This window comes from Sus scrofa, chromosome Y, assembly GCF_000003025.6.
Source record: "Sus scrofa isolate TJ Tabasco breed Duroc chromosome Y, Sscrofa11.1, whole genome shotgun sequence".
NCBI lineage: Eukaryota > Metazoa > Chordata > Mammalia > Artiodactyla > Suidae > Sus > Sus scrofa.
The window spans coordinates 3,382,039-3,396,191 of NC_010462.3; the positions used below are offsets into that span (position 1 = coordinate 3,382,039).

The 14,153-nt window shown below is 46.7% G+C and overlaps 1 long non-coding RNA gene across 5 annotated transcripts in view; it reads left to right on the forward strand.

Annotated features, from left to right (window-relative positions):
* LOC102165752 overlaps positions 1–14,153 on the forward strand; it is a 334,775-nt gene that overhangs the window by 13,013 nt on the left and 307,609 nt on the right. For all 5 annotated transcript variants that reach the window (XR_002340940.1, XR_002340939.1, XR_001302519.2 and 2 more), the window contains exon 2: positions 1,667–1,759. This is a non-coding gene — a long non-coding RNA (uncharacterized LOC102165752). The remainder of the gene's footprint in view (positions 1–1,666; positions 1,760–14,153) is intronic.

Below are 14,153 nucleotides of genomic sequence, written 5' to 3' on the forward strand. Positions count from 1 at the left end.
ACAGAGACTCGAGACGTGTCTGCGACCTACACCACAGCTCACAGCACTGACAACGCCGGATCTCAACCCATTGAGCGAGGTCAGGGATTGGACCCACGTCCTCATGGCTGCTAGTTGGATTTGTTTCCGCTGCACCACCACGGGAACCCCCAGTTCAATACCGGCATGTTAAGAGCTTATTAACGGTCTCCGTAATCTGTAAGTGTCTTTACTCAGCAGTATCAAGTGGGGATACGCTACGCGCCTGTTGCGTTTTCACAGGCCCTTGGATATGCTAATGAATGAGAAGGTGGGCCACTGTTTAATGAGAGAGAAACATAGCTGTGTAAGCCTTCTATGAAGGTGGTACCGGTGATACAAGAGCCTGCCCCACCCAATCAGTCCCAGGGTAAGAGCAGCATGACTGCTGAGCTGAATCCTGCACAGTGGGCTATCCGAGGATGGGTAAAGCATTTAAAATTGCACAAATCAGATAGTAATTATAAGGATGCGATAGCTCTGTACGATGTCAGTGGTATCTCGGTTTATCATGGTGAGCATTTGATTTTTTTTTTTGCCATTTCTTGGGCCGCTCCCAAGGCATATGGAGGTTTCCAGGCTAGGGGTCTAATCGGAGCTGTAGACGCCAGCCTATCCCAGAGCCACAGCAACGCGGGATCCGAGCCTCAGCGTCTGCAACCTACACATCTCACCGCAACATGGGATCCTTAACCCACTGAGCAAGGCCAGGGATCAAACCTGCAACCTTATGGTTTCTAGTCAAATTCGTGAACCACTGAGCCACGACGGGAACTCCATGGTGAGCATTTGAAATGTAGAGAAGTAGTGAATCCTTGGCTTGGGTACCAGGAAGTAACTCGTTCTGAAGGTCCGTTTTACTTCAAGAACAAACTCACAGAAAAGGAGATGAGATTTGTGATGTGGGAGTGGGGGTGGGGCTGGGGGAGGCATGGATGAAGGCCGTGCAAAGGTTCACCCGTCCAGTTACACGATAAATAGGTCCTAGAGACGCAGTGTGCCACATGACAAAGCTACTGAACGCTGCTGTGTGTTACACGTGGGAGTTGTTAAGGAAGCACATCTGAAGCATTCTCATCACAAGGAAATGTATTCTTTTTTCTATTTCTTTAACGTTGTATACATGTAGATGAGACGATGGATGGTCGCTAACCATATTGTGGGCATCATTTCACGATATATATACATCGCATCATTATGTTTTTCATCTTAAACGTCGCACTATGTGTCAGTTGTATCTTAATAACACTGGGAAGAAAAGTACGTTAAGCAGGATTGTATCACCGTCCCCAAAAAGCCGGGAGCTCCTTTTTGGGGGATCCTCTTCCAGAGTTTAGGGTATTTGATTGACTGTCCCATAGAGGAGCACCTGGTAGCTATTTGTAAATTGAGTTCTTTTTCTGTGCGTAGCTGCTAGGTGAGTCTCGGTGTGTCCGAATCATACCTACCTTTGAAGGGTTGCGGGATGGTACAGAAGGATGGCATGCACTAGGCGCTCAATGAATGTTCACTGCCGATGGATGGCAAGAGGTCTGACGGGGATTGATGCACAACTGGAAAATTTGAGTTCTGGCCTAGAAGCAGACAGGTGTGCGTGCTGAGCCGGCTTTTCCCCGTGGAGCTTGCTCATTCATTCTGTCTCTTCCAGGAGGTCTTCAGCAAGGTGAGGTTCCTCTGACCAAGAAGCCGGCTGCCCAGATGCACTAAGCACTAAGCAATATGCCTCCCTCGCATATTCCGGGTGAGTACTTTGCCAAGCACTGTGTGTATTTGCATTTTAAAATTTAGATGCCTTTCTTTCGGTCAAATCAGTTTGATGTAACGTTGCCCTGTGTGCATATGTATTGATATATGTACATGCATGCACACACTCATGGACTGGAAGTTGAAGTGACATGGCTTCAGGTAAGTCAGCATTTGTTTTTTCTGGTTTATGCAGACTGGCTGGTTCAAATCCAGGGTCGATCACTTATAGCTGTGTGTCCTTGGGAAGGTTTCATTACTTCTCTGTTCCTTAATTTATACATTGTGGACAGTGATTACACCTAAATGATAGAATATGCATGAGGCTGAGTTAATACATGTAAGGAGCCTAAAATTCTGTTTGTTGCATTACAAGAACTCTTTGACTAGTGCATTGTTGTTATCCTAAACTGTCACAGTATTAACATTAAAACGTGTAATTTACCAGATCAAATAATCTATAAAATACTTGTCAGTGTGTACAAAAGAATAGTGATTATGCTTAAAATTTAAAATGTTTCTGAAGCCAAATGAGTTAATCCATGCTGAGTATAGAATGCCTTTTATCACATAATAACTATTTTATTGTTATCATCCTTAACCATGATTTTTTATATATATATATATATATATATATTTTTTTTTTTTTTTTTTTTTTTTTGCTTTTGAGCAGCATACGGAGGTTTCCAGGCTAGGGTGTGGAATCAGAGCTATAGCTGCTGGCCTATACCACAGCCACAGCAACGCCAGATCCACAGCTCATGGCAATGCCAGATCCTTAACCCACTGAGTGAGGCCAGGGATCGAACCCGCATCCTTATGGATCCTAGTCAGTTTTGTTAAACTACTGAGCCACGAGGGGAACTCCAACCATGATAATATTAATATTAGGAGTTTCTGTTGTGGCTCAGTGGGTTAAGGACTAGACGTTGTCTCTGTGAGGATGAGAATTTGATCCCTGGCCATACTCAGTGGGTTAAGGATCTGGTGTTGCCACAGCTGTGGCATAGGTTGCAGATGTGGCTTGGATCTGGTTTTGCCATAGCTGTGGTGTAGGCCATAGTTGCAGTGCTCATTTGACCCCTGGCTCAGGAACTTCCATGTGCTGCAGGTGTAACTATAAAAAGAAAAAAGAAAAAAATTAATATTAAGAACATTTAGATTAGTAGATCCAACTTTTTAAGTATTTTAGTATTTTAAAATAGTTTGCTATTTAGCTTGTGATTGTTTTTAGTGTTTTCAATATGTTGAAGATGTGAATTACTAAAATGAGGATGAAATTAAATGGTTAAAGTGGAAATGCAGTAATTTGGCTAGCTCTTCTCTCTAGATGAAAAATATATCCTGAAGAAATTCAATTCCTTGGAACCAAATACATTTTAAAATTCTAATTCATTTTTCTTGCAATTTATAGATCTAGCATTATTAAAATATTCATATCGTTGAGCTAATGAGGCATAACAAATTTAATTTGCAAAACAAAGATGACAGGAATAGAACATGATCCATAATCACTTTTTTCTAAGCCTCATGTTGTAGGCACTTCATCAGAAAGAGAGAGAAATCAGACGTATTTTATAACTCCGTAGAACTTTGCAGATAAACTCTTGGAAAATTGTGGAATAATAGAATTTTGGAACAGAACGTTTTGTATCGTTTTCACTGTTTCTCATTTGAGTAGGGTGCAACCCCACTGTGCTTGTCAGGGTTGTTTGACACGTGTGGGGAGTGCATTGTGTTGTTTGTCACCAGGAAGTCTTCATTCCACAGTGTCATCTGATTCCGTGAAGGGGGAACAGAAGAGGGGTGGGTAGAGAGAGCCACGGATCGCCTTGCTGGTCCATGGCCAGCTCCAGTGCAGAGATGGCCATGGCGGATCCATGTGGTGGGCAGAAATGGCCAGACACTCCTATGATGACCATACTCCACTGCTGGCTGGAGCTTCCCGACAAGGGGAGGGGGGCTCCCTTTCAACCTGGGAGCCCATCCCAGGGGGCTGCCCGCTAGGTGTCCTCCTCATACCTGATACATAGGCTCTTCCTCAGAGGTGGCTGCGAGTAGCCCATCTCCAACTCTGCAGCCCATCTCCAACTTGGTTCCTAAATCCAGCTGAGCATCCATCTAGAGGCTGTTTGCCATGGATACCACAGATGGCCAGAGTTCAGCACTGGTACACGGCTGGACCATCTGAGTTCGTAGCATCTCTTACGGGGAGATTATTCTCCTTTCCTTCTGATTTTTCGGGGGAGTGTGCAGAAGGAGGTCGGCAAGGAGCTCAGGGGGTTTTGCTGTGATAAAGCTTGTCTGTTTGAAGGGCCATTTAACTCTGCCTAAAGCAGGGGTTCTTGTTTTCAGTTCTAGTAGTAGGGGTGGTGGTAATTACAGCAGGAGGGGGAGAGGAAGAGACGTAGCAATAGTATTAATAGGAATAATAATCATAGCTAATGCTTCATGGACACAGTGATAAGGTCTGCCGTATAAAATCTTATGCACTACTTACAAGAACACTACAGAGCAAGTATTGGTATTATTTTCATTTCAGAGATAATATATGCAGAGGTTAAATAGACTGATACATGAAAGAAGTGGAATTTCAGACCCATGTGCTAGGATTCCCCAAGCACCTGTTGCTGTTCGCTACCATTTCAAATCTAGATGTGGGTTTGATTATTCCACGTGCTTATTGCATAATGTGCCTCGTACCTATGTATTTAATTATTGTTAGGCCTCCATTTGCTCACCTGTAGAAAGTCAAGAATAACAAGAACCAACCTGACTTTGTCATGGCGTTAATGTGAGAAAAAAAAAGGATGATGTTGAGAAAGGGCTCTATGAAATGTAAACTCTTCATCGGTAATGTTGGTTATTATCGTACTGGTATGAAATAGTCTGCGTTCTGGAAAGGAGAGTGCCATGCCTTTATGCAAGTCTGACTGTAGCAGGGCTGGGAGATTCATTCTCAGGAATTACTATGATCGCAGAAATTTGAGAGCTGGAAAGGCTCTGGAGATGATCCCGTTCGGTGGTTCTCAACGCAGCTACCTGTTTATTTCTTTTGGGGGGAGCTTTTCAACATTGTGGATGCCCAGGAGTCAGTCCATTTCCAGAGATCCTGTTTCACTGGTCTGGAGGAGGGCGTAGACATCTCAGTGTATGTACATGAAAACACATGTGCATTTGTCCATGTAAAGTGTACATACACATGCGCGTGTGTGTATGTGCTTGTGTGTGTGTGTGCGCACGCATGCATGTGTGTATGCTCCAAGGTGATTCTGATGTGTAGTCAGGAGGCACACATGACCAAATAAACCAACCGGCTTCTTTCTGGTAACTGGGATGCTCATTGGTTTGCCCAGGACGGTGACAGCCAACCTCTGCTGCCCAGGGTCCCAGCTGATAAGCCCACCCCCTTCCCCTCTCGTGTGTCGTGGTCTGGATGATAAATTCTCCCTTCCTCTGCTGATGAGGAACTGAGGCATTGGGAGGCTCTTTTCCTTCCGAAAGAAACTGCATAGAGCGTCCACCTTGGGCTTTCAGGGGTTCCCTTGGGAGTCATGTGGAACATGTGCCTCCTCCTTCAAGAGAGAATTTCTTCATTTTGCTAGGATCATAAGACCTTTTTTCTTTTTCTTTTTCTTTGGGTTTTTTGTCTTTTTAGGGCCGCATCCGCAGCATATGGAAATTCCCAGGTTAGGGGTCGATTCGCAGCTGTTGCTACTGGCCTACACCGCAGCCATAGCAACACAGGATCCGAGCCACATCTGTGACCTACACCTCATCACATGGCAACACGGATCCTTAATCCACTGAGCGAGGCCAGGGATCAAACCCACATCCTCAGGAATACTAGTCAGGTTCATTACGGCTGAGCCACGACGGGAACTCCAAGAGCTCTTCAGTAGAGAACTCCACTGTGTTGCCACGTAACCCACCTGAGTTTTGCGATCCCGAGATCTCCCATCTCACCTGAATCATGGATGCAAACCACCTTTCAGCACTGTTTCAGTTGCTGCAGGCACCTTCTCTGGAATGCCAGCCATTGCAATTGAGGAAATGACATTCGGAAAACAGATGACCCGCTTATCAACCTTCAGAACTTATTCTCCGAACACCATGCAGGGCAGTGTGGCCCTTGCTGGACAGGACATCGCTGATGACAACGTCTGTGAGACCTCTGCCCAACAGAACATTTGACGTCGACCGAGAGATCTGACCTGTCACTGCTTGGACAGCCGCTGCTGCCAACGTCGGTGGAGACTTTCTCGGCCAGTGTCAAATCTGATTTTGGCATTGAGGTCGGCGTAACTGAGCATAAACATGCCCCTGAAGAATTAGGACACTTCTCAGCGAGTCGTCTGCCTTTTGGGGGTACACAGGAAGTCTGTATTCAGTACCCATGGGATGCTGTGGCTGTGACACGTGTTTTCTGTGACAGTCATTTGCATTTCTCCTCATCATTGGGCGTACCGTTCCGCTGACTCAATCAGAAGTGCCCATCTCGGAAGATGAAACACTTCCATTGAAGGACATCAGAGGGGAATAAAGGACAGTGGACGTTCCTGTCCCCCCGCATTAATGGCTTCACCGCCTCGGGGGATCCAGGGGATGTATGACACCCCAAAGATGCAGTGTTGTCCGGGAGACTGCAGTCCTCACGGTTTTATTTGCCACACATCGTGGGTGAAAGAGACGGATTTGACCTTCTTTTGCAAGGTTCAGGAAAACCCTTTGCAAAATATGCTGATGCTTTTCTTTGATTGCAGAATTGCATTAGTCTCACTACTGATGGTAGAAGTGTGTTGGGCTGGTCCACATGGCTCCTCAGCACACCGTGGGCTCCTGTTACTCAAAAAAAAAAAAAAAAAGTATAGGGAGTTTCCTGGTGGCCTCGTGGTTGGCGACGTGGCATTGTCACTGCTGTGGCTTGGGTTCCATCCCTGGCCTGGGACCTTCTACATGCCTCGGTGCAGTGAAAAGAAAAAAAAAAAAAGAAAAAAAAGGAAAGTGTAATTCCTATGATTAGGATTGAGAGTCCAGGAAAATTTTACCCTTGCCATTACCTGATTTGAAAAAGAAAGGTCGTCGGATTTCCCCAGACATTGTTTGAGGAAAGTCAACAAACAAAAGCGTCATTCAGGTTTCTTTCCTGATTCTTCTGAGACAAGCGGGGTGTCCCATCTCTGTGTTCTTAGTGCTCTCTGCACATCCCTTTATCATGACCCTGGGCCTACCGCCCTGGAATTCATTGTCTGCAAGTCTTTCTCTGGTTCTGGACTGGAGAGCAGAAACCACGTCATACTTCTGTTTGCACCCCCAGCACTTAGCAAAGAAAGGAATACATACTGGCTGTAAAAGCCCTGAAGAAACCCTTGAGCGGATTACTGACTGGCCACAGAATTGGAAAGAAGCTTGAGTACCCAGTCAGGAATCGTGTGCTTGGCGAGGACACCGTCAGCGAGCTCTGATGCTTAGGCTGAAATGCTGACACGAAGTGAAGCAGCATGGAAACCAGGCATTTCCTCTGGATAAGGAGTGTAAACTCTTTTCAGTATTTGGAGCGGATCGACTCCTGATTCTAGCAGCCTGGTAGAAGGAGGGAGGTAGGGAGAGCTTATCAAACAGCTGGTTGGGCTCACATGAATCTATATGCGGTTTTCTGTTTGTTGGTTTTGTGTGTGTGTGTGTGTGTGTGTGTGTGCTGTGCCTGCAGCCTGTGGAAGTTTCCGGGCCAGGCATCTAACCTGCGCCACAACAGTGACAATGCTGGATCCTTAACCTCTAGGCCACCAGGGAACCCCTGAATCAGTATGTTTTGATGCCTCTACTGCAGATGCTCAACCAGAGGCACTGATCAGGGCCCACTTGGAGTTAATCTGGTCACTGCGGAATGCCTTTCAAAATGGGAATACCCCAGGCTTCATGGATACACTTTCGGGAATAGTGTGTTTATGGGATCACCCAAGGATGACCTGATGCAAAGATTTTAAGAAGTCCTGGAAAATTCTGGCTTGTTACCTGGGAGAAAATCACCATGTACATAAAAATGAAAGTAATTGCTAAGTCCCCTGTCACCTGCTTTCCAAAGAGGCAGGCCACTTGTCACCCTCAAAATGAGAGTGCTTTGAGCCTTCTTAAGTTCATTATACTTTCAACACCTCCCTTTCTTCCTTTCTTCCTTCCTTCGTTCCTTCGTTCCTTCCTTCCTTCCTTCCTTCCTTCCTTCCTTCCCTCCCTCCCTTCCTTCCCTCCCTCCCTCCCTCCCTCCCTTTCTTCCTTCCTTCCTTCCCTCCTTCCCTCCTTCCCTCTTTCCTTCCTTCCCTCTTTTGCTCTTTCTTTGGCTGTTTTTTTACGGCTGCACCTCCCACTTGCAGAGGTTCCTCGGCCAGGGATTGAACCTGTGCCACACCTGCAACTGAAGCCACTGCAGTGACAACACTGGATCCATAACCCTCTGACCCACCAGGAAACCCCTCCCCACATATTTCTGACATGAAACTCTCCGTTTCTGAGCCAATGCATCACCTACATGGTGAAGAAAAAGAGCAGCATCTGGAGTTGGACTCTTGAACAGGAAGCTGACTTTTGTAATATGAAGCAGCTACTGATTTCTCTGTGTGCATTCAGAGGAGCATAAACCACCTGGCTGAGTTGAGTTGTGTCTATCCATAAAACTCCAGATGGCCCCAAGACACCCGCTATGCTTACTAATCAAAAGCACTGTCATCCACGTACCGGCTTAATACACAGATTGACAAACGCACGCAGTTATCGTGGGACTAGGGAAGGTTTATCACCGTGCCAGCTCCCACGCCTTTACAATTCGTAATGTCTACAGACCACTTTGGGTATTTTTCTCCAAGAATAAATCAGTCCCTTTAATCTTGTTATCATCGATGCATCGCCGAGGTATTTTGCTCTGTGCTTCTACCTGTTTACAAGATGAATGCAACTCTTCTTTTCGGATCGCAAACCAGCATATGATGCAAGAACCAACTTGCAACTTGAGACTCCTGGAAATCCCATCACACAGCCATCAGTGTTTTCAGTAAATGAATAGGAATTTGGAACTATGTTGCTGTCACCAAACCAGATCTTAGAGAAAAATTTCCCTGCCATTGGCCCTTGGCGGTGTTGGTGTTGACCGCTGAACCTGGCCTTGCTTCAGAGATCTCTGTGCCTTCTGCTTGAAGGAGGGGAGATGGTCTCTGCTGTTCTCCACCGTCCCCTTTAAAGGAAATCTTGCAGTAATGAAGTCGACGTGTATCCATGAGGACACGGGCTTGATCCCTGGCCTCACTCAGTGGGTTAAGGATCCGGTGTTGCCATGAGCTGTGGTGTAGCTTGCAGATGCGGCTCAAATCTGGCATTGCTGTGGCTGTGGTGTGGGCCGACAGCTGCAGCTCCCATTCGACTCCTAGCCGGGGAACCTCCATATGCTGCTGGTACAGCCCTAAAAAGATGGGGGGGGGGAGGGAAATCTTGCAAATAGTCCACTTTACAGTTTATACCAGTAGCAGTGACTTTTTTTTTTATATGACTTGCATTATGGCGGCTATATTTTTCTGAATATTGAAAAATGGGAGAGTCTTGAACATGTAATAACTTTGGACAGCATAATATATTATGCATAAGCTACAGTGGAAGAATAATTAATCGTCTAATACATTTCATCTGAATATTGTTTGTCCAATTATTTTTATATTTTGGTTCTTCTTTGTATTCCTTAATCCCCCTCCAAAAAAGATGTATTTTAGGAATAGGTAACTCTGACATTGACTAGTTCTAATTATCCAAATAGACACTTCTGAGATGATTTTTAAGATGAGGCCCTAAAAGGAAAAAGAAGAAAGTTAGCTTTTGACTTTTGCACAAGCAATTGAGTTACACTTCCCAGGAATAAAACTTTTTTTTTTCAACAAAATGTACATCCTAATAGCCATGATATGATCAATTCCAGATTTCAAAATGATGAGGAAATCAGTATATTATTATTTTTAATTTATTTTATTGAAGTATAGTTCATTTGCCATGTCGTGTTAATTTTATTTATTTATTTACAATGTATTCTATTGACGTATCCTTGATTGACAATGTTGTCTTACTAGGAAATCAGTATTTTAAAATCATTTCAAGAAGCATTACTTTTAGAGCTGCCTGTAGTATTGATAGTAAATACCTTTCTACAGTAGAGAACTCATTAGAATCAGTTTTCTAAATGGCTTGATAGGAGACTACAGTGATTTTGTTGCTGAAATTCGGCCTCTGTCTGCCGGTGCTGAATTGAATCGCAGAGGCAGAGTTTTGGGTAAAGGAGAAAAAAATAGCTGTATTGATTTGCTCGGCAAAGGAGGGTCACAGCGGGCTAATGCCCTAAGGACTAAGCCCCCCATTAGAAAGAATTGTGAGGAGTTTTATGGTAAAAAGGAGAAATACGGGGTTTCAGATAAGGATTAGGATTGGGGCAAATACACCTCCTTCTTTCTTTGAGGGGAATCTTAGTCGTTGAAGCGGGCGTCAGGAGATCTCACTCTGATTCTGGTGGGGGTCAGCTGGGTTATTGCCGAGAACAACAGTCCTGGAGAAAAGGGTCTAGTGATCAGAGATGAGAACAAACCAGGGAAGCTCCCGAAAAACATCATGTGCTCTTCATCTTCAACCCACAGGCCATTAGGCTCAGGGAGCCTCATCCTTAGCTCACAGGTGATGCGTTTAGGGCGCAGTAAAGCCACGGAGAAGGACAAGGAAGGACTCTAAGCTGTCCTAGACGGCTCCTCCCTGGTTTCTGCCTCCCTTCCCTTCCCTGATCAGCACCTGTCTGAACCTGCCCCTGGGAACTCAGAGAAAGTCAAGGAGGCTGATCGAGGCCCATGTCCTAAGAATAAGAAATGGGGGACACAGAAAGGCTGGTGTGTCCAGGAGCCCCACAGGGCCGTGTCCAGTTTGAATTGCAAGACCTGGGAATGTGCATCTTCAGCCCTTTAATAAGATTCGAGGAGAGATGTGGCTTCCTATCTCTAGAAACCTGGTTTCTCACAGTAATTTTGAATATTCTTTTGGGTTTCACAGACCTGTGTGTTCTGCGAAGTTCAAGATTACAGATAGAGCTTAATACAAATTGTTGCAGTATTTGCTGACTCCCTAGGGCTATTTGTCCTTGTCCCAACTGTCAAGAAACCATCATAGCCTCTTAAGATCAGGGCGCTGCTCATGCTCCATGAGGGTTGTGGCAGCCCCTCTCGGGCCTGGGGTCTGACTTTATTCCTGCCCTGCTCTGGGCAGATGGTCCACCTGCTCCAAGTGGTAAGGGGACCAAAATCTTGTGCCTGTAAACACAGCGTCTCTCTCATATCTCTCCAGGTATTTCTGTTATGTTGCAAGCAATGTCTGCCAGCGAAATCGCATAGAAAACAGATGGCAAACATGCATGTGTCATCAGGGACTTGCAAATAAACACTGATGAGCTCCCACTGTGGTGCAGTGGGTACAGAATCCGACTGCAGTGGCTTGGGTTGCTGTTGGGGCACGGGTTTGATCCCTAGCCTGTGCAGAGGTAAAAGGATCTGGCATTGCTATAGCCTCAGCGTAGGTTGCACCTGTGGCTCGGATTCAGTCCCTGGACCAGGAGCTTCCATATGCCGCAGGAATGGCCATTCAAAAGCCAAAACAAACAAACAAACAAAACCCGCAGCAACGAGGTACGACTACACAACTGTCAGCAGGGCAAGATCCCTAACACTGACAACACCAGATGTTGGTGAAGAGTGACAGGAGCTGTCATTCACTGCTGGTAGGAATGCAGAATGGTCTGGTCCCTTGGGAAGACAGTTTGAAAGCGTCTCAGGAAACTAGTGCTCTCATCATACAATCCAGCAAGAGCGCTCCTCAGTGTCTGTCCGAAGGAGCTGAAAACTCACATCCACACACAACACCTGCACATGGATCTTTATAGCACCTGTATGCACAATTCCCACAGCTTGGGTGCTACCAAGATGCCCTTCAGTAGGTGAACAGAGACATGCCGTGGTGTATCCAGACCACAGACCAGTGTCCAGTGTGAAAAGACATGCGTTATCGGACCACGAGAAAACACAGAGGAACCGGGAATGCATATTTCTGAGTGAAAGACGCCCATCTGAAAAGGCTCCAAGGCTGTGTGGGCCCCACTCTGTGGAGACAGTAAAAAGATCGGGGGTTGCCGAGGGTTGAGGCTGGGGAGGCAAAGGGCGAGGGATGAAGAAGCAGAGAACGGAGGGAAAGCAGGGCGGTGGAAAGGCTCTGAGTGATACTGTAATGTTGGATAAAAAGTCTAGAGCCACAGCGTGTCCAGCAGCAAGGACGAACCCCAGCATGTATGGACGTAGCCTGATGACATCCTGTCTGTGTGGGCTCGTCGGTTGAAAAACGTCTCCCCTCCGGTTGATAGTGGAGGAGCCTCTGCACGTGCAGGAGCTGGGTGTTCATGTGACATCTCTGTACCTGGCTCTCCATTTTACCGTGAACCTCGAACTGCTCTCAGAAGTCGTCTGAACAGGAGTTCCCGTCGTGGCGCAGTGGCTAATGAATCCGACTAGGAACCATGAGGTTGTGGGTTCGATCCCTGGCCTTGCTCAGTGGGTTAAGGATCTGGCGTATTCGTGAGCTGTGGTATAGGTTGCAGACGCGGCTTGGATCCCACGTTGCTATGGCTCTGGTGTAGGCTAGTGGCTACAGCTCCCATTCGACCCCTAGCCTGGGAACCTCCATATGCTGCGGGAGCAGCCTTAGAAAAGGCAAAAAGACCAAAAAAAAAAAAAAAATTGTCTGAACAAAAACAAACAAAACCGGTATAGAGTGGTCATATTGTGATGCAGACCATCCAGTGATTTCAAGAGGTTGGAACCTTAATTTCTCAGCATTAAAGGCAGTTTGTTGCTCTGGTGGTTATAAAAGTAAAAACACCTGCATTCTTCGTGTTGGTTTCCTGCACCGTCTCCTTGGAGACATTCTGGCCCTAAGCTCTTGTGGGGGTTATTTTGTGAATCTGCCTGGGTGTCCTAGATCCAGAAACCTGCTTCCCGCCTGTCCCTTCCAGGCCACACCTCTGGCCTTTCCCTTGGGTTGGTTTTCAGCCACACGATCAGCCCCTTGCTGTGTCCTGGCCTGAGTCATCATCTCCCAGATGCTAGACCTTGCCAGGCGCCTCTTCCGTGAATTTCTGCTCCTGAATCCCCAGGAACCCCTATTCCCTGCTTGTGGCCCAAACGTGTGACATTTAAATAATGTTAGGAACAGTTTACACAGTGCCCCCAAGGAGCCAGATATTCCACTAAACACGTAGCCATTGCTGCATCATTTTTTCTACCCTACAACCTGGGCAAGAGGTGGGTCGTTATTTCATCCCTTTTGAGATCAGGAGCCTGAAGTTTCCTGACGTTCAGTAGCTCCCCCAAGGTTCTGCCGCTGAGAGGGGAACCAGCCTGAATCCGAGAGTTATATAACTCCAAAGCCCCTGCTTTTGGTCAATATGATGCCTCTGGGCTGAGAACTCTGCTTTTGTCATTGGCTCTCTCCCCAGTCTGATGGGGTCTTGGCCCTTGGCCCCGTTTGCAGCAGCAGCCCTGTGTCTGTGTGCCGAGCTGCTCCCTCGTCTTCCTTGCCTGTGTGCTCTCCTGCAGGCCTCATTTGCACACGTGGTTCCCTTGCCCTGACTCCAGTTCTCCCTCCACTGCCCGCTTTGTTCACCTCACCCCAGGCGGCCTGTGCAAACATCCCCTGTGCCGTGCAAGGCTTCCTCTGACACCTGCCAAGCCTCATCATTCTGAGTCCTCTTCTGTCACTCTCTGCATCGACTTGGGGTTGCTTTCAGGTGTGACTCTGCTACACTCTGGGTTCCTTGAAGACAGGAGAGGGTTTCATTCATCGTTGTAGCTCCAGGATCACCCCAACAGGGAGACCTTGATGAGTAATGCGGTAATAAATACTTGCCCAGAGTATTCCCAGGTATTCCAGGGTCCTGCCACTTTGATCCCCAGCCCTGTTTGACTGTAGTTCTTACTGTCCCATCTCTGTAAGGTCATGGCATCTAAGGATGTCCCTTCAGTACATCTTCTCCACTCTCTTCAAACGGATGGACCCAGCATCCCATCGTGTGTGCTGTGGATGCTCTGCATCTTATGGACAGTTTGTCTTCAGAGCTTTTGTTCATGGGACCCTCCTTGTCTGCAAACCCTGGCCCTTCCTCCTCACCCCCCATCCAATTCCACGTGTCCTGCTTTTCCGTCATCGTCTGCCTCAGCACCCTCTTTGCTGTGCTTCCCCAGAAATGTTTCTCCGTGATGTTTTTCCCCTGTCACATGATCTTCCGGGCACGGCCATGAGACCTGATTGTGTCTGGTCTTCTGCATTCCCAGAGA